The following is a 26014-nucleotide window of genomic DNA, read 5'->3' as shown; positions in this document are numbered from 1 at the left end:
AGCAGACGTGCTAACAGTTATATTACATAGAATTAGTGAATCTCTCGTAAAAGGCTTCATTTCTAGGGCAATTGCTCCTGACATATCAAAAGCCTTTGATAAGGTATGGCATAAATGCCTACTTCACAAGATTTCCAGCTACGGTATAACTGGAAATGTTTTCTCAATCATTAAATTATTTCTCTCTAATAGGCTCATAAGAGTAGTGGTTGATGGGCAGAAATCAGAGGCCCACAGTATTAATGTTGGAGTCCTTCAGGGGTCCATCCTGGGCCTAACTCTCTTCTTGATCTACATCAATGATCTCCCAAAACACATACTAAAACCATTCGTTGACATCTATGCTGATGACATGACTATCTGTGGCCGTAAATGACAAAGTTCTCTCTGATTCTCTCTCCTCAGATCTTGAGCACGTGGTTCAGTGGGGGAAGAGGTGGCTGGTTACCTTTAATGCATCTAAGACCAAGCTCCTATCATTACATCATCAACGCTCTGATCCCCATCTGGCATTGATTAAAATCAATCGCTCTCGTCTAGGGGAGGCTCCATGTTTTGATAAGCTTCTGGGTTTGACCTTTACTCCTGATCTGAAATGGAACACATACATCAAGTCTGTGGCCAAGGTCGCTAGGAAAATGGTGGGATTCTTTTACTACTCCAGAAGATATCTCACTAATGATGCAATTCTCTATCTATATAAAAGCCAAGTACGTCCAAGGATGGAGTACTGCTGCCACATCTTGGCAGGAGCTGCTAAAAACAGCCTATGCTGCCTTGACAGAGTATAAAATAGACTTCGTGGCTTGGTGGGGGATGCCCTTTTCTTTCCCTGCAATCTCTCTCCCACAGAAGAGATGTTGCGAGCCTGTCTTTGTTTTATCGTTATTTCCATGGCAAGTGTTCATCTGAGTTCCATTCTCTGGTCCCCCCTCGCCAATCTTTCATGAAAAACACCCGACTAGCTTAAACCACTGTAAATAATTTTCCCCACTCTTTATCTGTGCCTAAATCAAAACGTAGAGTCCATGAACAAAGCTTCTTTCTTAGAACTGCACGCCTGTGGAACTCTCTGCCGCTTGCCTGTTTTCCTCCTGAATTCAACTTGGATGTCTTCAAGTCCAACACAAACAAATTCCTGATGAACCGCCCCATTAAGAAATGACACTTTATCAAATCCCCAATACTAACTATTACTACGATACTATCCCATTGATTACTGTACACACAATAAACCTTATCCCCGAGTGGCTCCTGGGCCTTGATAAGTGGTGACCTCCATATAAAAAAAATAAATAAATAAAGATAATTGTCCCAGTATAGAGGGTTTCCCCTCCATTGACTACCTTGTGCAGCATCTGCAGAACAGATACTACACTTGATCTCGGCCCGAAACCGCAAAAAAACTATATATATTCTACATTTCTTTTTAGTTATATTTGTGGAGGCATATTATGTACGTTCTACCATCTGAATTATGCTTTCAAGTGTGAATGGTTTGTCCCGTATTTTTCAAGCTTGTTTACAATTTATTACGATTTTGAACAGATTATTTATGATATTATAAATTAGCAAAAAAAAAAAACTCATAAAGCTCTTGCTCCTAGCCTTAAATTCTATTATGCTATCTTAATAAAAACGTTACGTTTCCACTGGAAATGCATATTGATATAACGCCAGTGTGACTTTTATGCTAGTTTAAAAATAAAAATAAAATTAATCCAAAAATTGCCTAATTGATATTCCCCATTCTCCTAAAGAAAAGTTGAAAGAAAAAAAGAGAAAAACTCATTCTTAATCTTGAGTACAAGACAAGAACTCCAGGACGATTGGAAACCCTGGTATAAGTAACTAAAGAGTAGTGTTATTGCAGAGTTTTCCTTCTTCTATATTAGTTGCTCTCCTAAGGTTTGCGAATCTAGTCTATGTTACTAGAGTGAGGATATATAGATCCATGTTTTCCAAGTGTGTTCATTAAATAAATGCAATAGCCCTGATAAAATTCGAAATTGGCACATAGACAACAGAGTCAACTCCTGTAATCATTACACCAATACGCTAGCATATAAATAAGCATAAATATATTACTGTTCCATTTAATATGAGATAATACATTGTTCACATATTTTTTATTTCAGCATTAACATTGCTCAAGATATTAGTAGAGCTAATAATATTATAAAAATATAATTATGGCAAATAACGTTTGTGTTTTATTTATTGCGCTTTATTTTTTTATGCTAAACACACACACACACACACACACACACACACATATATATATATATATATATATATATATATATATATAGTGTATGATCGGCTTTTGTCCAGCTAATTTATAATTCACCTCTTTCTTTGTTTATTTTTTGGAGAGTACGAGGTTATACTCTTTTGGCCTTGTTTTAACCTGGGTGTGCTGAGATACGTTTGTTTATAGTTTTTTTTAATATTTTAAATGCGGATGAAACGTGGAACTTCTGTGTACGTTACTACCTAGCACTACTCACACATTGAGCACTGTTAACTTAAATACAAAAAGTTAAGTACTGTTTTTCCTTATAAAATCTTATGTAAATACATGAAACACAGATATATAACATCTGATCTTTATGTTTTCATATTTTAGAATAAAGCAAAATTATTATCCTTAAAAGTCACATGACTAATTTCAATTCAATTATATATGAACGGCTCCGTTTAACCTTGACGAACTATGGATACCCGCTGTAAGAATGGCTGCACATAAAATTTTTGTGCAATCTCCTGAGTTTAATTTCTAGCGGCAAGTAGAATTCAGGATGATTATGCAGATAAGCAGAGAGCAAATACAACACCTAGTATTTGCAAATGGTCACCCATCTGGTACTGGTACTGGTACCGGCCAGGCTTATCATTGTTACATGATAAGGGCTGTCCCCTTTTCATGTAAGTATAAAGATAGAGAGATTACTTAAAATGAAAATAAAATGAGAGAAAGCAGAAATCGAACCTTGGATATAAGTTTTAAAGAACAATAGGGTTAAATGGAATGTCCAGTAAATTGTTAATTCTGATGAAATAAATAATAAATAAACTATTCATTGTTAAAAGAATGTGGATAATAAAATATGGGTTAAATGAATTAGATATGCAGGTTGAATTCCTTTGTGAAAACAACAAAAGAAAAAATAGGTTATTGGGAAATCAGAATGTCGGAAACGTGCAAGTCGCACATGTTGATGGCACGTGAATTGTGCTCACATGGCCGGACATGCATGGATTTCTCAATATAGGAAGTGAGAGTTAGTTAGTTAGTTAGTTAGTTAGTTAGAAACTCAGAGGAAGTTTGAGATTGACAGACGATAGTCTGGGTCCAGACATGGGTTTAAATAGTCTAGAAGCGAGACGGTCACTTTTGAAACAATAGAATGTGAACCTTTGAATTCCTGAACGCAAAGCCACCAACCGGTTCAAGTGGAAGAAGAATAAATGCTCATCATGGTTTTATAACTGCGGTCTCCTGTGTCCATCATTACATGAAAAAGGTATTGTCTATTTATGTGTACAAACTATTTGAAATTCATCATCTAAAAAATATATGTGTTAGAAAGTAAATGTGTCTATTTATGTTATACAAACACTCCCGTTCATACGAACTGTCAAAGCATAAATGCCAACCTGTCAATCCATCGGCATAAATGCAAACCTCTCAATTATCGGTCTGTCTATCTAGATATGAAAACACGTTCTCAAAATGTATTTATATGCAATCGCGCACATTTATAAACCCTCACTCTCTCTTTATATACACCTGCTAATGTCCACATCTCTTCTCTAACAATGTTAATGTATCTCATGTCTTACAATAAGATCTCTTACTTCCAGGAACAGTCTTAAGACGCTTATCCTTACAAATAAGAACTCACGTAACATACGCGCACAAGTGGTACTTTCAAATAATAATAACACGAAAATATAACATCATTGCTTAACTTTTATGATCTGACAGGAATCGGTGTGTCAACGTGATTATGCTGTATATATATATATATATATAGAGAGAGAAAATAAATATTATTTCCATTATTTTCATCATATATATATATATATATATATATATATATAGAGAGAGAGAGAGAGAGAGAGAGAGAGAGAGAGAGAGAGAGAAAGAGAGAGGCATCCACAGACAGAGTGTACTACAGCTTTTCACTGCAGATAGACTAAAGCCAAGATTGAAACTAGATGACAGCCTAGGCAACAGTCAGTACTTCAAACCATTATGCTATTTGCCTGCTGATTAGATTGGTATGCGAAATTGCAATGATTAAACATTGTCTAAACGCCCAAGCTCTATTTGTTTACACAAAGAGCATTGCATTATATGTTAGTGGCAGTTTGTTATTTCGCTTCATCTAATATGCTCAGCCTAAGATATGGAGCATTTATGTATATATATATATATATATATATATATATATATATATATATATATATATATATATATATATATATATATATATACATATATATATATATATATTAGGCCCAATGGTGTATGTATTACAAATCTTAAATTGATAAAAAATATTTTTCTTCATTTATATGCTTTTTGTGTGCATTTTCTCAATTATAGAATAAATAAAAAAAGAGATCATTAGGTGTTTTTTTTAAATTTAGTGTTTACTTATATTTTTTTTTTTTTTGCATTGGAAAGAAGGGCTAAATTAATAAAATTTTATTAACAATGTTTGTTGTTGTTGTTGTTGTTGTTGTTTTATGAGTAGCTCTTTGAAAATATCTTGGATTTATTATCATGAGAAATGTAAGTTTTAAAAATTAACAGAAACAATTGTATGTATAAAACCTATTTTTGAAACAAATCTGAAATGTTTCATTATAGATATATATTCATTTTCTTTACACACACACACACACACACACACACATATATATATATATATATATATATATATATATATATATATATATATAACAGAAAAAGAAGAAGTAAAAGTCAGTCGAAATTTTGTTTAAGAAAAGCCCTGCCATTGGCAATAGAAACATTAACCCATATGAGGCATTAGTAATAAATCTGATTTGTTATCTATCTAGACACCACATGTATATATAAAACATCTGATAACATGAATTCTATCTGCATAAGAGTCAATTAAAATAAAGTACTGCTGCCATATCTGGGCAGGAGCTGTTCGGCGTGTCCTATCTCGCCTTGATAGAGTTCAAAACCTGCATGAAAACCTAGTGGGTGATTCCCTTTTCTCTTTCCTGCAACCTCTTTCTCACAGAAGAAACTTTGTAAGCCTTTCTATGATATATTTTTATTTCCATGGCAAGTGGTTGTCTGAGCTCCAATCTATGGTCATCCCTTTCCAAACTTTCACAAAAATACTCAACTAGCTACAACCACTGTCAACAGTTTCCCCCCACTCTCTCTGTACCATAAATCTAAATGCAGATCCTATGAACACTGCTTCTTTCCTAGAACTGGCCGCATGTGGAGCACTGTTCTTTTGGTCTGCTTCCCGGTATGGTAGCCTTCAAGTCTAATGTAAACAAGTTCTTGTTGAACCGTCCCCTTAAATAATAAAGTCCACCCAACTTACACCATTAACGATTAATTTGGAAATAGCGTACGATTATGAATATGTCCACTATCAACTAATCCTTATACACTGCAAACTTTACATTATGTATGAAAACCAAAGAAACCTCTTTGGAAATAGAGTACAATTATATATACCTCCAGTATCAAATTATCCTTATACACTGTGAAATTTACTGTATCTATGAAAATCAAAGAGGGGACATATAACATATTAGAAATATTTATTATTGATATGTATCTGATATAAATATAAAAAAGAATATGAAGAAATTCATAATAATATAATGAAAGTTTGGAATCAAGTCTCCCCTTGCTGTTATTTCAAGACATTTGAAATCATATTAGCAAGTTTTAGTCTCACCTCTATCAAGGCCAGAGGTTTTGAGGGGAAAAAAAAAATAAATAAAAAAAAAAAAATATATATATATATATATATATATATATATATATATATATATATATATATATATATATATATATTGTCGCTCCACAATACATAGAGTGCCTATATATGTATATATACATATGAAAGCAAAGTTTGCAATGAAATATCAGGTCTTCCTCGTCACAGGGAGTTAATACCAGGAGGTTCTGTCAAATGTTATGAAAAATAAGATTTGGTTGTACGTAAATAAGACCCAATAGGAGTGCAGATTTGAATGTTTTAAATATAAGAATGAATGGGAAACGATGTGGGCTTAAGGATGAGATAGAGGTAATGGAAACTAGAAAAAATATTATTTCGGCTGCTCTAAAGCTTAAACATACTAGCGTGCATAGGTTCAAACAGTAGGGGAATGTGCATTTGACATGTTTATGCTAAAAGGGATTTCAGATTTAATCGTGGTTATTCAGTTAAAAAAAATGCTTTTAATTTGACTAGAATTTTCATTTGGTTAGAAAATGTACACTTCAGTTACGTTGCCCTCTCGTAAATCTCTGCCCCACTACTATCACCCCTACACACATGAGTGAAGAGGTTAAGAGATAAGGAAGAAAAGGAACAGATGCAAGGGAGAAAAGCAGAAACGAAAAAAGAAAGAATAAGCTGTATCGCCTGAACAGGTATCTAATTACTGGTAACTAGCTGACCGAAACATGCTCAGAACTGTGTAGCAACATATTACTGCCTATGTAAAAACAAATAAAGAGTATATATATACTATATATACTAATAAATAATATAAATATACTATATATACAAATAAAGAGTATATATATATATATATATATATATATATATATATTGTCAAGCGTTTATAACATGCTACATTATTTAGTAAAACTAGGTTTGAAAAATTTATTTAGAAAATATTGTCTATTCATGAATGAATGTATGATGACCATATAGCAAAAAGAAAAAAATCGATATACATACAAGTATTTAAATGTGTTACCGTAAAAGCCTAATATGTACAAGTTTTCTTTCAAATATCAATAGACACTTTTATTTAAACTTGCTGCATAACCTTCAAATCTGAAAAGTACCATTTAAAATTGTGATTCGCGAAATACTATAGGTTTACAGACATGGAGGAAATCAGAGATAATCAAAATGTCCTGCTTTCTTCAAATCATTTTAAGTGTAAGAGGATAAATTAGCAACTTTTTTTATATACATAATAGGAAGAAGATATAGGAATCATTTATAGTTAACCTACATTCAAACACTAAAATCCTTTTAACTCGGCTATCTCAAAGACCAACACATCTTTGATCATTTCTGATTATTTTACTCACTGAAAAATAAAATCTTTTTTATCAGATATTATGTCTGATTTCTAAAGGATCTTTGAATAACTCGTTCGAAGTTGAGCGATAAGTGATATATCTCTTTTCATAAACCTACTGAAATCAGTGGAGATAACATATTTTATCGTTGTTGATAACTGGTTTTATTTGAGACATAAACTTTTTTTTTAAGAAAAATTAAAATGTTATATTTATGACCCCCTTGACTAATTCTGTGAGGAAATTTTAAACAGTTATTTCTTGATTTTTCCGAAGAAGGAAATGGAGTCAAGGATGCAATAAACTAACTTTAATAAAGCTAACCTACAAGACGTAAACTTATAAACGTTATAAAACTTATAAAACGTTATAAAAGAAAACGTAAATACAGTTTTATTAAAGTCCCAGAAATATTTCAATCACTCTGATATCTTTTTTTCAACATTTTTTTACTTACATTTTTCCACTGCTTCTAAGACGTAGAAGTTACTATGATTATTATGGAGGGCATAATTAGTGGGGATTTGTGCAGCAAAATGTTTGTTTATATTACATTTACATTTCTGCATGTTGATACACTCGGGAACACAGGAAGCAAGAGCAGAAAAATACCCCTCCTTCATTATTGTGATTTCTAGATACTGGAAATCTTTTTACTCTAACAGTTTTTTTTTAATCTTGGACTGCTAGATTTTGGAATTCTCTATTTCCTGTTTCTCTGACTGTAATAACCTGCTGTAGGTTAAATGTAATGTGAACAGTCACCTTGCTGCCCAATTCTCCACGATCCTCTGTAAGACACGATCCTGAATAGTACTCCCTTATGTTCTAAGCGGCAATATGCCTTGTCTGGGGTGAAAAAGGATGAAAAATAGGCATCTGGCCAAAACGTAGATGCATCAAAGGATGAGAGTTTTAAGAAATGACACAACCATGTAATGAACACTAGTTTTAAATGTTCTTAGAGAATAATAAACGCCATCAATTACATGGTGGAACGCTAAAATTGTCGCTCTAGAAAAAAACGACATGATTCCATTTCCGTTTGATGAAAACTGGTTTTCTTTTTGTGTTGCAGACCATCTACTAGTTGACCAGTTGTGTACAAATCCCAAGAGCAACAGGAGCCTTCTATCTTGTCTGAAAATGACAACATGTTCAACAAGTGAGATCGGAGATATGCCGTTGTACAACTCAAGCTCTCTACCGGTCACAGTTATGACAACAGAACCATTGCCAGCACCCTCAAAATGCATTGCTGGATTTCCACAAATATCAGAGATGTGTCAAGGGTAATGAAAATAAAGTTTCCAGCCACGGTTATGGTCTTTAGTGTGGTTTCAAGTGAGGGCCACATCATGCCACCTCACATCTTCAAAGTCGGCTTGAAAGTCAGAAAGTCAACACCAAAGTGCACTTGAGTGTGCTGAAATGTGTGGTGATCCCCTGGTGCAATCAGATGGCCGTGGTAGACACTGGGTGTGGCAACAGGACTCAGCGCCGACCCACAAGTCCAAAGAGACCCAGTCTTGGCTTCAGAAGGAGTGTTACGACTTTACCCTTCTCTCACTGGCTCCCTCCTTCCCCGGCCTGAACCAGATGGACTACTTTGTTTGGCCATTCGTCGAGAATATCACCAACACGACCTGTTGTTTTCTTTAGGGCGGCAAATTTATCGTTCCACCCTGTAGATAATGTTTTCACAAATCGTGAAGGACGAATAAACCAGTTGATGAAAGGGAAAAGAAAGCATATAAAAAAAACAATAAATTACACAAATGCAATTGCTAGACTATATTATTATAAATAGTTTCAACATCAATATTTTGAGAGAGATTAAAAAAATAAAATCTGAACATTTAGCCATAGCACACTCTTAATTATTAAAATGATAATGATACCGTACATATATGGCATATTAAGGTTCCTGTTAGATCACTAAAGTTAAGCAACGTCGAATCTAGTCAGTACTAAAGTGGGTAACCATATAAGAATACCAATGCCGTATGTGCCCTTTATTTATCTCAGTGTTGTTTCCAGTCATCCTGTACTTCTCATTAGAATCAGACAGTGCCGACTCAGGAGAGACTTCACAATTACATGTAGCGCCACCTTTATTGAGAGTATCCATTGTCTTTTGAGACTAAATGAAGGCCATGATGATGATCGATAAATATAACTGTTAATGTAGATCCATCATTAAGTGTATTTGATGAGTTAATATGTTCCTTATCCGTGTATAATCTATTGCATTTGGTTTCTTGTACTGCTATTTTTAAATAACAGAATTGAAAGATCTTTAAATAAATAACTTGAATCAAGAATGTTTCATTTATCAGAAGAAAGGTTGAAAAGAAAAACTGTGAAAACGAACGAGTGAAAAAAGAATAAAATAGGACATTAATTGTATAAATATATAAATATATATTTAAATAAATATATACCGTTCCTTCCATCCATCCAGCACGACCGTAACCGAGATTGAATTCACTACACGAATTTGTAGTGTAATTCAAATCATGTCGGTAGCTGAATACGATGCTTCGACAGGGCTATCAAGGGTATTTTTTATAGTGACGCCATCACTAGAGGGGTGCCTACTATGGCTTAAGTGAGTCCCATCTACCCTCGAGAGAAGAATAGACCGCGCCAGTTTCACAACCTAGTATTTTATCTCACAGTATATATACCATTAAGTATATATACCATTAAGCGCTTCTATATTATAATAATGAAAAAACATATTGACTTGTAAGTAAAACAAATGGCACCTACATAATTATCATGTCGCAAATAGTAACATATCCAAAAATTACGGAAAACGATAAGATAGAAAGCTAATTATTAATGAAAAACAGTTTTCGATAAAGTTTAGATAGGGAATAAGATTAGTCTGATATTTTTAATTGCGCATTCATTATGTGACGTAAGCAACAGAACTTATTTATCTCCCCTGTCAACTTGCTTCTTTTTTAGTAAGCATTACAGTAATTTCACAAATTTCTTTCTTCATTAATAATTACTTTTCTACCCTGTCGTAATTTTTGGATATGTTACTATTTGCGACATGACAATTATGTAGGTATTTGTTTTACTTTAAATTCAATATTTTTTCTTTATTATAATGTAAAAGCCCATACCCTTGTAACTACTGGTTTAGCATTATTAGGTTGGAGTAGTTTCAGGACAGCGTGAAGGACGTACATTATTGTTAGGGCTTTCTGTAACAAAAATGAGATCTGACTTTTTTTATTACAGTTCAGGAAATCTGGAGAAATGCATAGGATTATCGATTATCCAGGTCCTCCATAACTAAAAATTCTGATTTTCAGAAATTGGGAAAGTAATTCTTTTGTTTACATGTATCTCTTTGAAACATGCATGATATGTGTCTTGCAAGGCTGTTATTTTATAAAAAAAAAAAACAGTCACGGAATTACTTGGGAGCAAGGGATGCAGGCAGGCTGTAGCTGAAGAGTTATTTTGTTTTGGCTAAGATGGCTGATTATATACGAAATGATACCAAAAATTGTTCAATTTCAATTTATTTCGCCAAAAATAAAGCAACCGTGTTTCAAATGTAGGAAAAAGGGTGATAGAAATTGACACAGAAGATGATACACTAATCCAGCATCCGTCTAAATTCACCTTGATGTTTTAATTAGTTTAACATTGAAATTGGATTTATCGTTTTTTGCGTTCGATTATAAAAGGTGAAAATCAATCATCTATTTAAATGGTGAAGGTTAACCATCTGCGCAACATTCAATTATTGTTACTAAATAAGTGGTAATCTGTTATTGTAAAAAAAAATATCTATAAAATTATTGATAAAATAATGCTTATAATTAAGATAGGTTCATCTCACAGTTTTATAGATATTTTAAAAAATTGTTATCAATATTTTCCTATCTCTAATAGCTATAAACACTTTTTAACAATGATTCCTATAAATATTTAGTTATAAATATCAACTTTTTATAATTATGGATGACCATTATGGTTTGGTTGTTTTGTCTTATTGGCATATCAACTCTTTCTAGATTATTTAAGATCGAATCAAGTAATTTTGGAAAAATTTTTTTATATTTTCAAATATTTATTCAGGGTATTTGGTTTGGTTTTCAGGTTATTTAATGTCGGATTCAGTAAATTTGGGAAAATGTTTTTATGCTTAAAGTTCTTTATATTTTCCAATATGTTTTCATGGTGTTTAGTTTATTGCTGTCATAGTCATCATCGTTTAAATGTCTGTTTTACATGCTGACATGTGTTGGACTGCTTTTAGAAATTGATTTCCAAAGTAACATATCTCTAGTCAGGTCATTATTTCTCTCTCTCTCTCTCTCTCTCTCTCTCTCTCTCTCTCTCTCTCTCTCTCAAATCAATCTTTATTATTTCCTCGCAGGTTTTCTTGGCCTTCTCCTGCTGACTGATCCTGCTCTCTCAATTCTTCTACATCTACTAACCCAAATAAGCATCCAAACCAGCAAAGTTTCCATTTCAACACACATCTCCCTATGCTGTCAAAAATTAATCGTCCTCTGGAGTCATCAGATCTAATTCTGTTTTTAACACTCACATAACACATTCATTGTATCATTCTCATATCATTTCTCTCCATGCAACCCATGTCCTCAACCTTCGCTGGCCGGGCTTCACTCCCATCATCACACTAGATACACATGACAGATAGACTCTTCAATTAGTCAACAGTGATAATGCTCTGATGGTTAATAATGGCAGATGTGTGTTCGACTTTAATTCCAACGTGCATATGAGAGCCGTTGCTAGCAAGAATATTCTGCAGAAATCGAAGTGGATTTGAAATCCAGTTAAAAATTATACTGAAAAACAAAGAAAGGAAAAAACATATGCAAATATATTGTATTAATATACAAAGCATATATATATATATATATATATATATATATATATATATATATATATATATATATATATATAACTACTTAATTTACTCACATGAAATTAATATATGAAAGTATAAATTTATGCGTAAACTTTAAGTATTTACTTCAAAAGTGCTCAATACGTAGGTAGAGCTAGTTAGTAAGTTATAAAATATATATGGCGATTAAGCTCCACTGAATATTCCGCGTTTCATCCACTCTAGGACTCTTCAGGCTTATGAGTCTTAGAGTGGATGAAACGCGGAATATTCAGTGTAGCTTAATCGCCATATATATTTTATAACTTACTATATATATATATATATATATATATATATATATATAATGTTAATAAAAGGTAGAATAGGAATAACTCATTTCGACTGTTACATCTGAATTTGCTTCAGTTTGTGTCTATCCATTATACCTCTGCATTGTATTGCCTTTTATAAATTACAATTATATACGTGTGTGTATATACGTTTGTGTGCATGTTTGTATAAATATGCACACAAATACACACACACACACATATATATATATGCATATACATATGTACATATATTTTGTTGCTTATCATTGAATATTAAAATGTTGTTATTGATTAAAATAAGAAATGCTCAACTCGTCTATTATGTAAATGGCAGTTGTCTGTGTGTATGTGTGTTTGTATGTCTAGCTAAATGTTAAAAACTGTAAAACAAAGACCCCTAAAGTTGGTATATTCTTGATCTACATTGTCCTAGATATATAATAGCTAAAATTCAGAAAAATATTCATTTTCTGAGTGTCAACTGAATTATTATGCACTAATTTTGAAAGTAAATGATGACTAATTTCATGATAAACCTATTATAGACAGGAGAGTTTTCTTTATATGTCTGAGTATGTATGTCCAACTAGAGAGGAATGGTCTGGGTAAAGGAGAAAGAAGAGTTGGGGAGAGAAAGATAGAGAGACATTTAGAAAGAGGCAGAGAGATAGAAATAAGTTACACTTGTGCCCGAGAAATGCCTGGTATCCCTGCTAGTAATTAAATGAATCACAAGATTATTCTTTATTTCTATTCAATAATCTTTAAAAGTTTTTTTTTCTCAAATCAAATAATTTGATAAATCTTAAGATTTAATAATGAAAATTCTTTGCTAGTAGTAGTAATAGTAGTAGTAGCAGTAGTAGTAATAAAAAGATAACTTCCTGCGTATCTGCGGATGGCCTTATCTTACTCTTACTATGCAAGTGTTAAAGACGAGGTATCATTCAACTAAGCACTGCACTCGGTATTTGGATTTTTATTGGTTCTTTCTATTAGATACAAAGTAAATAAGCACCCAGGTACTTTTACAACACCTGCAGGTGAAGAACAGAATTTTTAATAGTCTCTATAACCTTATTCGAATGCGTGTTGTTGTTAGGGAAGGAGGTACTTCGCTTTCATTTGGGGGAGAGATAACGATAAAAGGGGGTTGGAAAGGGAGGAGGAATTTATGATAACATGAAGCTGAGGGGAATAATTGGCTCCGGTTAATAATTCGTAATAAAGCAATGCTGGATACCAGCATCTCTTGATAAGGAAGTCTGATACTTTTTTAATAGATCTGCCATTCCTTTGCTGACAAGCAAGACTTGAATGAACTTAGACCTTAACTTTTTATATTGGCTGGAAAGAGAAGCATGTTTTATATATGACCTATTTCAAATTAATGGTAATCATTAATGAGGGCACCAAAAGCGTTAACGCTGGTGAAATAGATACTAGAGCGGGTAGTTGGCAACCCCATGTGGTCTCTCCTGTGAGTAGTTGACTGTAGCAAGGAAACCAATACAAACAAAACAAAATCAAGCATAAATTGCTGATTCATACGCATTGCATTTTTGAGAACGCCCAAATATTTCTGTTTACTAAGCTAAAAATCGAAATATCCCATCCCTATGCCTATTTTACAAGCATTTTAATGGAATGTGCCCTGACGAACTTAAAGTATGGGCGACCTCGATCTAGATACCCCCGAATAACCCGACAAACAGCAAAATCCCACCCCTACATGGTAGAGATCCCTAGATGCCATAAATCCTTCTACTTAAATAGTTTCCTTTCTCAAACCGCTAGACTTTAGAATTCCCTTCCGGATCCCTGCTTTCCTGACTGTAGTGACATGCAGAAGTTCAAGTGTAATGTGAACAGACATCTTTCCGCTCAACTCCCTACAGAGTATCGCTGTAAATTTTGTCCCAAATAGTAGCCCCTTACGTCAAAGTGGCACTGTGCCTTGTCTGGGTTGAAATAAAACAAAAATAGTAATTGTACAATAATGTTTTTACTTCACTATGTATTGATTGATCCATATTTATATATTTGCCTTATATGGATTCTTCAGACTACTGTTCTCATCTTGAGTATTATTTTCATAATGTTTCATTTACTGTAACTTTCAACCTTCTTCAGGTGTATCTTGTTAAACTCGGGATTCTTTCTGTCGAACTCAGGAATCCGCACAGAATTTGGAACTGAACCATTTATTTAATCCGTGAAAGTAACATGCTCTCATTCCATTAGCAGTCACTGGATAAGTCATTCGCAATTGTATTTTTTCATATCACCTGCACTGTGGATTGAACCTTCAATCTATAGAAGAGTGAAACTAAATTTTACCAAGTACTTTATCCAGTACTCCACGGGTTCTTGTGAACAGTAGTCATAAAATCTAAATAATACAAATGATCAATCCTCATTTCAAAAATTCAGAATTATGTTTTATAATATATCACTTAAATGCTGCATCGTCAGTTATGATTTGAGCCTGAGATTATTAAGAGTTTCAAGTCATAAAACATCAAATCTTTTCACCAGTCAATACTGATCACATGCCAATTTGTGGACCAATTCAAACGGACAACATTCCAAAGGAAATCTTTTTTTTTTTAAATATCTGATTAAAAATAGACCTGTATGTTGTATAGCAAGCAGAGAAAATAGGGATCAGTCTCAAAATTCTTGCTTCCTTAGTCATCCAATTTCATGAGGAATGTTTCTGACAAAGGGAGAAGAACTGCTTTTTTCTGGGTCAATTATTGGTTTTAGTGTATAGTCTATGGAGATTTCCAATATTCTCATAGTATTCATCATCAATCAATTGGCATCTATCCATCTCATAAAACCTTATTCTTGAGTGTTTTTTAGTCTTTGGCTCATTAGTAAAGGAAATCAGTTGATGCGTTTCTCAAGTCGCTTAAGAAGCTGGTGAAGAATATTATTATATTTATTATTATCTTATTTGGGAAGGCTAGGTACTGTATATACCACAACGAAATTGTATAAATTTTCAGGTTTGTATCAGGAGGCACGTTTAATTCACTGGGGGAGATGCACCTTTAAACAAACTCACCTGCTGTGTAGGATACAAAGTGGTACTCCACGTAATGATGTACCGGTAACTTGCTGCAAGATACCTTCCTGAACCTGCATATCAAGCACATGTTTGCTGCAGTGAATGGTGACATCTGAAGTGTGTGCGAACTGCAAACACTTGTACCTCCTTGACGTAACTACCCCCGACAAACCCGACAAGCTAGTAAGTCTCATCCCTTTAGAGTAGAGATCCCTAGGTTCAAGAAAGCCTTTTACTGCGATAGTTTCTTCCGCAGACCTGCAGATCTTTGGAACTCCCTTCCGGGATTCTGTTTTCCCAACCGTACTAATATGCAGAAGTTCAAGTGTAATGTGAACAAACATCTTTCTACTCATCTCCCTTCATAATGCCCCTGCAAATTAAGTTCCTGATAGTAGCCCCCTGCTTCAAAGTCGCACTGTGCCTTGTTTGGGGTAAAAATTGAATAAAAAAATAAAATAAAATAAAATATAAAGTTGTGCCTCATGGATCACCTAAAACACATTGTAGCTAGGGTTGGCTCAATCTTAATGAGCAAAAATATATTCTTGTATCCGAGTTCTGCCAACGATGACGACTATCTTATATTTATTGTAAGAATTATATTTTAGTAATAAATTATGAATACTTAGAAGAATAGAGATTGTGATAAATTAGAAATCGATGTGCGAGATGAGACAAACGCACATAATAAAGTATGTTTTTCTTTATTTCTTCATTCAATTCACTCTTTCTTCTTCTTTAATTGTTTCGTTTTTCTTTGCTGAAAACATTGGAATTTTAAATTGAAATGCCATTCAGACAAATACTAAAAGCAAATTACTTTAATTGCTACCCTTTTTCTTTCTCTGCTTCATTGGAGTTCACTTTCTTTGTCACTCCCAAAAGCAAGAAATTTTCACAAAAATATTTTTCAACCAATAAAAATCGTTTCAAGCTCTAAAACTTACAAAATGCTATACGAAATTCTACAAGCCAATAAAACAGTTGCTTGATGAACAGAAATCCAACCTCTACTCTCCAAACGTTTGGAATGTGACACACTGTGAACACATGCCACCAGAAGGTAAACACACACACACGCGCACACACACACACACACACACACACACACACACACACACACACACACACACACACACACACACACAGAGCAAAACTTTGACAAAATTTTGTCTACTTCTTATTCAAGAACTTCAAAACTTCTCAACAAACTTTGATCTTTCTAAATATAGTTTATATTCTGTAAAATCGTTGGTATAAATATACTTTGTTGGTTAATTCATGTTTTTTTTTTATCTCATTGTCCAAATTCCTATTGTTGAATTAACATTTGCTAACTGGTGATCAATTCATAACATTATTTTTTTTAATTTCCCTTTTTCATTCGTCAAATTAACTACATGTATGTTAATTGTTAACGCTGTTTGTGTCACTTTTCTAAGACATTAATCATCCTCTACAGTTTAGACAAAAAAGTGAAGTATTGAAAATATTTAGTCTATTTCATAAAAGATAATCTGGTAATAATTCCTATAGATAGGTTTATTTTTTAAAAGAATATTTACTTGTATTTTCAAAGTAAAAAACATGAATGTCATATGTAAACTGAAAAATTGTAAAAACAACAAAAATGCAAGACATCGCATATGAATCTAAACAAATACAAAATTATGTGCATTATATTATACAAGATGCCTTCAATAAGTGAGCATGTCAATGACCCTCATCACAGCATCTTTCATCATCTCAATTGTCTCATAACAACAGCCTCTAAGGTTTTCCTTGAGCTTAGGGAATAGCCAAAAGTTACAGAAAGCAAGGTCTTGACTATAGGTAGGGTGAGAAATTGTCTTGATGGCAATCTTGATCAAGATTGTAGTTGTGGACTGGTGCATTTGTACAACTCTTCCACATCTTCAGTTCCTCGCAAATAATTGTGTACAGTTCCCACACTGACATCAAACTGTGTGCTTATTATCTCTATAGACACACGACAGTCCTCATCTATGAAATTCTTTAATTCCCCATATACTATCAACTCTGACTTCCTTACTTTTCCTATACCTCTCATCATCCCTCACAGACTCCCTGCTTTCCTTAAATCTCTTATGCCATTCAAAAACTGACGATTGATTCATACAAGATGGTCCAAAAGCAGTTTAAAGCATTCCATACGTTTCTGTGACATCTTTTCCAAGTTGAAAACAACATTTTTTGCATATCGTTCTTCTAAACTGTCCTCATGATCAGATTGCATTTTTGAAATTCATGAGCTGTGACAATCAGTCTTTAGTAGGGTGCATTCCAATTCCTGCCGTAGCTGTTCATTTGAACCTGGAATCATAAAAATTGGTCAGTCATCTCATAAGATGTATAGCAATAACATACTGAATTTTCAAGAGTCTACAACAATTTTAAGTGGCTGTACCAAAAAAGCCTGGAAACTTATTTAAGGCACCTCATATTTCATTAAAACCAAAAAACAAACTGAGTAAATGTTGATTTCTTGTGATGGAAATGCTTTTTGTGATTAAAGGCTTTTGTCGGTTATAAAGAAAATATTTTTATCAGATAACACATATTCTGTAGTGTTTTCATTGCTTGGTTCCTGTTAATGTATCCAAAAGATTTAAAAGGCAGTATATGACCGTTTTGTATACCTTAACTTATAACCACAACAAATCTTGTCTGTGAAAAATGTGTGCAGTCCTGAAACAGTTGACAAACAGATAAAAATCCGATTCACCTCCCCACGTACCAATTTTTCAATTTTATCTCCTTAGCAGCCCTTTTTCCGGATGAAAACCAATTAAAAACCACGTGTCTGATTATCCCCTATATGCCAAATTGCAAGTCTGTAGATCAAAAATTCGTTGAGTATATAGGTTTAGATGTGTCTTCACACACACACACACACACGCACACACATTCTCACTTTTATATATATAGATAGATAGATAATGCGCTCTCTACAACAGAGATACAGTTGCTCTAGTCAAACTAATATCCGGTTATCAATCTCTTATGAATCTTCCGGGGGCGGGGAGGTCATCTGGTAAAAAGCTAGAAAGTAAATGGTATCACAATTAATTTTTTTATCAAGGATGAACATTTTTATTGTGTGTAAGATATCAAATTTATTCCTTCAGTACAACACATCTTGATAATATTCTTCTTTATTTTCCCTGTTTCTTTTTAATGTTCTCTTTTTATGCCAAGTTTCGATAACTTTTTCTTCAGTGAAGAAGCATTGTACATCAAAGTTAGAATGAGTTCTTTCCTGACGCCATTACATTAATGATTATATATTATAATGATATTCGAAAACGATGAATATGAATACATCCAGGTTCCTCCACACAATTATATAATTGTGCTATAAATGTAAGCTATAAATACAGATGGATATAGCAGCCTTGTAGAGACGTGGAAAGATATGCCAAAAGCCTAAAGCTTTAGCATATTATCAGCTACGGCTACAATGAACTGTTCATTAGGGCGACTTACTAGATTGTATTACTCGAGCACTGTAATCAAGATCACTCACCTACTCGAAACGGTTATATCCATTTCCAGCACACATCACAAAGACAATAAAAATATGGATTTGAAACCAAATATCATAAAGAAATTTAACAATGATATCAAGAAAACGAAACAATTTTAGAGACAGAAGAATTAATGGATAAACGTTAAAAATAGACAAAGTTTAGACAGTAATGTTCAGCAGATTGATTTTTTTTTGGTCTATAAGCAAAGAAAAACAAACTTTTCTCAAAACACTAGCGAAAGTCTCAAATGGGTTTTTACTTCACAAAACCTTACACACAGCTATTTGTTCAATCTTTTCATTTTTGTTTCTGTCTGTGTTTTCTCTGGGTCCAGTTACTGAACTTAAGACTCACCTTGAGATTTCTTGCGCTGCGTTAACCCCTGAGAGCAATTATAGCCACCATTATGAAAAAGATGGCAAAAACAAAGAAAAAAAAATATAATATAAAGTCAGTAATTGATAGTAATTTAGCATCAGTTTCACATCTGGAACTGTTTATATGGCAAAAATGAGAAAGAAAGTAGAGAAAAAAATTTGTCCTGGGTTGGAAGTAGGACACCTAAACGAGCAGACTCCAATCAACTATCCCTTCTAACATTACATAAAAAATATACCAGTCTAAAAAGAATATTTATAAATGATGATTGCAGTTTTTCAGTCAATCTTTGTTGTCGCATAACTTTTAAGAGTTTTAATCGTCAATGTAGAGTATCAAAAGGACTAGAATAGAAAATGGACCTTGGTTTTACTCTTAACAACCTTATAATTCTCTCTTCGTTTATTTTAGCCTTTAGACCTCACATTCCATCAGCAATGTTTTTGACAAAGGGGTTATAATTGCTGTTGGGAATCTATCCATATAACACTCATCATTGGCTACGTTTTGTTTTACCTTTAAGTGTTTTTTTTTTCATTTTAGCTCCTTACATCAAGTGGCTTCATGCCTTGTCTGTAGCGATTTCCATAAAAAGTTTGACTCCAAATTTTATAATTTCTTAGCCGAACTAATCGTTTTTAATTGATGTTTACTTTACACAATATAGTCTAAAGAATTCATTAAAGTGTTATACTTTTTTATGGAAGTCGCCCCATACGAGGCATGAAGCCACTTGATGTAAGGAGTTAAAAAGAATGAATGATGCTTAAGTTGCATAATAGAAAAAAGGAAGAGGAAAGTAGGATCATTTCAAAATAAGGCGGTCTTTTTATGGTGATAAATTCAGGGGCAAAATTAGTGACTCTTGAAGGCAGTGACGGACGCAGTAATCCATGGTGACATACTTCAAGGTATACACGTCCATACCCTGGAATTTAGTGAACTACACATGAGTTCAATCTCCTGCACGGACAAGGAAAGCAATGTCACCTTGCCCTCTACCAAGGATATTTACTTACCTCAAAATATCAATTAGTTATCTGATAAACCAAGCTTGAAAGAGACAACACCACCAGCGTTTAATCCCCTGCATTGCAAACAGGCTAGATTAAAGGTAGCTCTTCAAGAACTCATTAGGGAAACAAAGGTTTACAAGGCTGGCTCGCAAAAATAGTTTGCCCCTAAACACTTTAAAGACTTTATTATCGAATTATTTAAAAACTAGCATGACTCCTGGAACTTACATGGAATCAGAAATATATTTAATCAACAAATATGTTTTGATAAAGCTGACATTTTTCTGGATAACACAAAAGAGTAAGTTTTTGGGCAGAAAAACCAATAACATGCAGTATATATAAGTTTATTCGCAGTTCTGTGAAACTAGTGTCCATTGTATTTTAAGTATAGAACTGACCCAAGTGAGATAAATTAATAAGTGCTTATAAATTTTCAAAATGTAATATTGTGCTACATAGTTCAATACAAATAATGAAATCGCATTGCAAAAAACAATATTTAAATTATTCTTTCAGTACAACACATCTTGATAATATTCTTCTTTATTTTCCCTGTTTCTTTTTAATGTTCTCATTTTATGTCAGATTTTGATAACTTTTTCTTCAGTGAAGAAGCATTGTACATCAAAATTAGAATTAGTTCTTTCCTGACGCCATTACATTAATGATTATATATTATAATGATATTCGAAAACGATACTACATCAAATGGATATCACTCTCATATTTTTATCCAGTTTTGCCAAAATTGTCCCTTTTAATGCCAAATTTTGCGAATTTGGCCTTTTTTTAAAAGCAGTTTGGCGTTCAAAAATTGTATTTAGCCTTTTTCAAAGCGTAGCGTATGGACTATCTAAGGAAGGAACAAGCAAGATGTACATAAATTTTGAATTATAAAATCAAATCATTATTTCTTTAATTTCTATTAATTGGATGATTTGGACCACTATTCTGATCTTTGGTGTTATTTTCATAACATGGATACGTGGCACAATGGATAAAAGCATTGATTGATAATCAGTTCGAAGTGACATATTTTGGAGGTTCAAGGTTCAGTCTTTAATGTAGACGATATTATCTAAGAATAAGTTAATAATTAACATTTCTACCTGCTTTTGGATGAAGGCAACGAGAACAATCTACGCTTGTGGATTAAATGAAGAATTTAGTTCGACATTCCACGTAGCCTGTTGAGTTCGATGTTAATCACATGACTAACTTTTTTTCTTTTGACAAACAACCATTCATCGGGTATCCTCATATTTTACCAAGTTCTTTTAATCTAGCAAAATATGGGATTTTGACGGCCTGGGAGACACTCATTCTGTATCCATCTCCTACCATTCCAAACAATGAGCCAAAACTAATATATATATATAATTCTTTTTTTTACTATAATAACTAAATACCTACAGACACTAGTGTTTCATCCTTTCAGGATTCTTCAGTGCAGGGTGTCACGATTAACACCAGCTGAACGATTCGAACCCCGCGACACGAGACATCTCTGGCTCGATTAGCGGAGACCATATCCATTCGGCTACCATTAACCGCGTGAAATAGCGTTGAGTTTTAAACATTTTAATTTTTAAATGTTCATTTACGTCAGTCAGAGAGTGATCTAATCGTTATACGATGATCTATACATAAGAGCTAAACTGACCGACTTAATTCAACTGAAAGTGCTCAACGATAAGAAATGAATTTCTTAAAGGGGCTGTCATAATTATTTTTTTACTATAATAATTAAATATATATATATATATATATATATATATATATAGAGAGAGAGAGAGAGAGAGAGAGAGAGAGAGAGAGAGAGAGTGTGTGTGTGTGTGTGTGTGTGTGTGTGTGTGTGTGTGTGTGTGTGTGTCCATAAAATTATAACTTTATTTTTGCAATGGAAATAAGAATTAAATCTATATTTTCTTGAGGCTTAATTGACTTCTTGTTTTAGTTTCCACATGTCGTTCGTGATTAGCAATACACAGGTTAGTAATACAGAGAGACCCACTGGAAAGTGAGAAAACTTAAAGAAACAGCTCACATGCTCGGACATAGCAACCTACTGAGCAAACCAAGCATAGAGCTGAATGCAATTTGGACACCTCTGATAGAGAGAGAAAACCTTGAATAACAACATAGGTTTAACATTAACAAAAACCAACTAAGAATTGTCCTAGACGTTGTATCAACGGTTACAGTTACCCAAATAGGTGCTGAGTTCAATCCTGAACGAAGGCAATAAAAAGTAACTATGTCCCAGAGCCAAGCTGGAGTCCAAACACGGTACCCCCGTAATAATAATAAAGGGTTGGGTTCGATACAAAACACCTGATGAAGGCCGGAGGGCAAAACGGCCGAAACGTTGTGACGATAACAACCAAGATGAGGAAGTCAGTCCGACAATCTCAATCAATACAAAGGTTAATAGGATTTTATAGTTCACAGAAAACATTTTCAAACTGATTTACAATGGTGTCTAAAATCATTGTTTTCGCTGCCAATCTTCGAATGAACGAATGGTCGGTTGCAGACACAATTGTTTTCACATATGCTTAATCAAAAATCTAATTTCAATTCAGTTAAGCCAATCCAAGAACATATTTACTTTTCCTCAACCGAAGCTAAAGATAAAATTGATTCTGAAAATAACAAAAAATCTTTTTTTACTCATCTAAAAATTGCTGCAAATTTTGTGGTAAAGTATTATTCAATAACTATACTTAAAACTAGGAATGTTAAACTTTATAACATTTTTAACAGATTATTTCCATCGGAAATAAAAATAAAGTTATAAAATTTTAAGTGCACATGAATTTTATAGACACTGCATATATATATATATATATATATATATATATATATATATATGTATATATATATGTGTATGTATATATATATGTATACATATATGTATATATCTATAATATAAAGCTGAATGTGTGTGTGTGTGTGTGTGTGTGTGTGTGTGTGTGTGTGTGTGTGTGTGTGTGTGTGTGTGTCTGGTCACAAATAGGCGCCTATATAGTTGGCTACTTTAAAAAATTGATTACATATAATGATAGAAGATGTATCGAGACACAGGAATGGGTATGTTTGATCTGGCAGAACGGTGGTTCATTAAAATTGGGGGTCTTCGTTCGTGCCTGGTCCACAAAGTATGGAAATAAAAAAATTTAAAAATGTAAAAAAAAAACGTTTACAAGTGTTTTTGATATAGATGTACATAAGAATACTTTGATAAGTATGTTTTAACTTAAATAGGGATGGTATAATAAAATTGTGGGGTCTGTATTCGCGCCTGGCCTCCATAGAATGGAAATCGGCACACACTTTAATAAAGACTTTTCATATCTATCTGTGTAAGTATAATTTGACAATTATGTTTCAGTTTGAAGAAATATAGTATAATAAAATTATGGGGTGTTCGTTTGCGTCTGCCCTCCATAAAATGGAAATATGTCACAAAGTTTAACAAGGTTTTTTTAACATAGATCCACAGAATATTGTGATAAGTGTTTCAGTGTGAACAGGTATGGTATAATAAATTATAGGGTTTATCTATTTTATTTTTACTTTCATCATATTTTGCTTTGGTTTTGATACCCCCAAATTCGAAGCTATCTCTTTATAACCCTTCCTTTTCATAACCTATCATACTTTCATAAATCAGAGTCCATTTTCTGTAGGCTTCTTTTGAACCCAGTCAACGACGGGTACTTTTGCTAGTATATATATATATATATATATATATATATATATATATATATATATATATATATGACAAAGAAATAAGTTGTCAAATCCGAAGCACATGTGCCTCGTTTGGTAAGCTAGACACAAAGTGCAGAGTCTACAAAGCCGCCGTCTTGCCAGCATTGCTGTATTCAGCAGAGACCTACACTTTGCATAGAGAACACATAAGGAGAATAAAAGCCGTCCAGCAGAGACGCCTGAGAAGGACCATGAAGATCAAATGGAGTAACTACATATCAAACGTGGAAGTTCTCAGGAGAGCAAACCTAGACAGCATGGAAGCTACCCTTGCTACTATGCAACTACAATGGACCGAGCACACTGCCAGAATGAAAGACAACCGAATCCCAAAGATGATCTTTTACAGGGAACTGGAAAATGGAACCCGCAAGGTAGGAGATTAGAAGCTTCGCTATAAAGATGTAACAAAGTGGCACCTGAAGGCGATGAACGTCGAGCGTTGGGAGGAACAAGCCAAAGAAGCTGGCGGAACAGTCTCCACACAAGGAAGGAAGAAACAGAGAGAAAGATTGGAAAAGCCTTAGAGCTGAGACACTATCGACGACACAACCCCAGCACCCACATATGCCGTGCCTGTGACCGGACGTTTCACAAAAAAATAGGACTACGCCAACACCAAGGGGTAAAGCATCAAGGCCCAACTAGTCATCGTCAAGACCGACGGACTGCATGATGATGATGATGATGATGATATATGTATGTATACATGTTTATGTATATATATATATATATATATATATATATATATATATATATATGAATCACACACTTTCTTTTCCAATTCTTTATACACAAATCTACCGTATCACTCTCACATCACATACCAAATAAATATTGTTATTCTTAATAATTTGGTATTCAGAGTGGTTTTTCTCTTTCATAATCATTCTTTCACTACCTCTAATAAATTGTTCACATTTACTGAAGTGAAAAACGGTTGACTATCCCTTTACGGTTCTATAAATGCATTTCACATTATGACCTCTCTCTCTATATATATAAATAGGATTAACGAATAAAGATAGATTTTTTTTATATAGAGGCTTTTCAAGCTATAAGAAACTCAGCATATGGGGATGGAGCTATATAAAGAAATTATAGACAAAATAAAGTAAATGTAATTGGGAATTAATTTATTTGTTAGTTTAATTCAGGCATAACATATGAATTGGAAGAGGAGCTATAGATGCTCTATACCTAGGCATTTCAAAGCTGATGTTTCTCATCAGAAGAGAAGAAGGAAACTAGGTTACAGATATAGGAAAATGCGACATTTAGCTTTGGGTATATATATATATATATATATATATATATATATATATATATATATATATATATATATATATATATATATAAAATAACAGAGTATCTTCATGAATGCATACGTTCCTGTCATAGTGTTACACATATTGGCATGAAGCACTTAATTCTTTATTATTTTTCTTTATAGGCCATTTTATTTTCAATTCTCTTATCATTTTGTTTTTGCTGAGGGTGAGGCATCTTACCATCTATCTCAGACACTCCAACCAAGATATATTTTTAAGATGCTAACCGTCCTTTTAAGTTTAACTGTTTGTATTTCTCCTGCACTTGATTCACCAGATGTATTCGCAAGGTATTTTTTTTAAAATTATTATTCATA

At 33.3% G+C, this 26014-nt stretch overlaps 1 protein-coding gene across 1 annotated transcript in view; it reads right to left on the bottom strand.

The window, feature by feature from the left end:
- The window catches only part of LOC145292177 (uncharacterized), a 239008-nt gene that overhangs the window by 180672 nt on the left and 32322 nt on the right, over positions 1-26014 (bottom strand). The gene's annotated exons all lie outside the window — the stretch shown is intronic.

The sequence above is a fragment of the Euprymna scolopes genome, chromosome 13 (genome assembly GCF_053919585.1).
Source record: "Euprymna scolopes isolate OS-2025 chromosome 13, ASM5391958v1, whole genome shotgun sequence".
Lineage (NCBI taxonomy): Eukaryota > Metazoa > Mollusca > Cephalopoda > Sepiida > Sepiolidae > Euprymna > Euprymna scolopes.
Note: the sequence above shows the minus strand (reverse complement) of the source record. Positions and strands in the feature narration are given on the sequence as shown.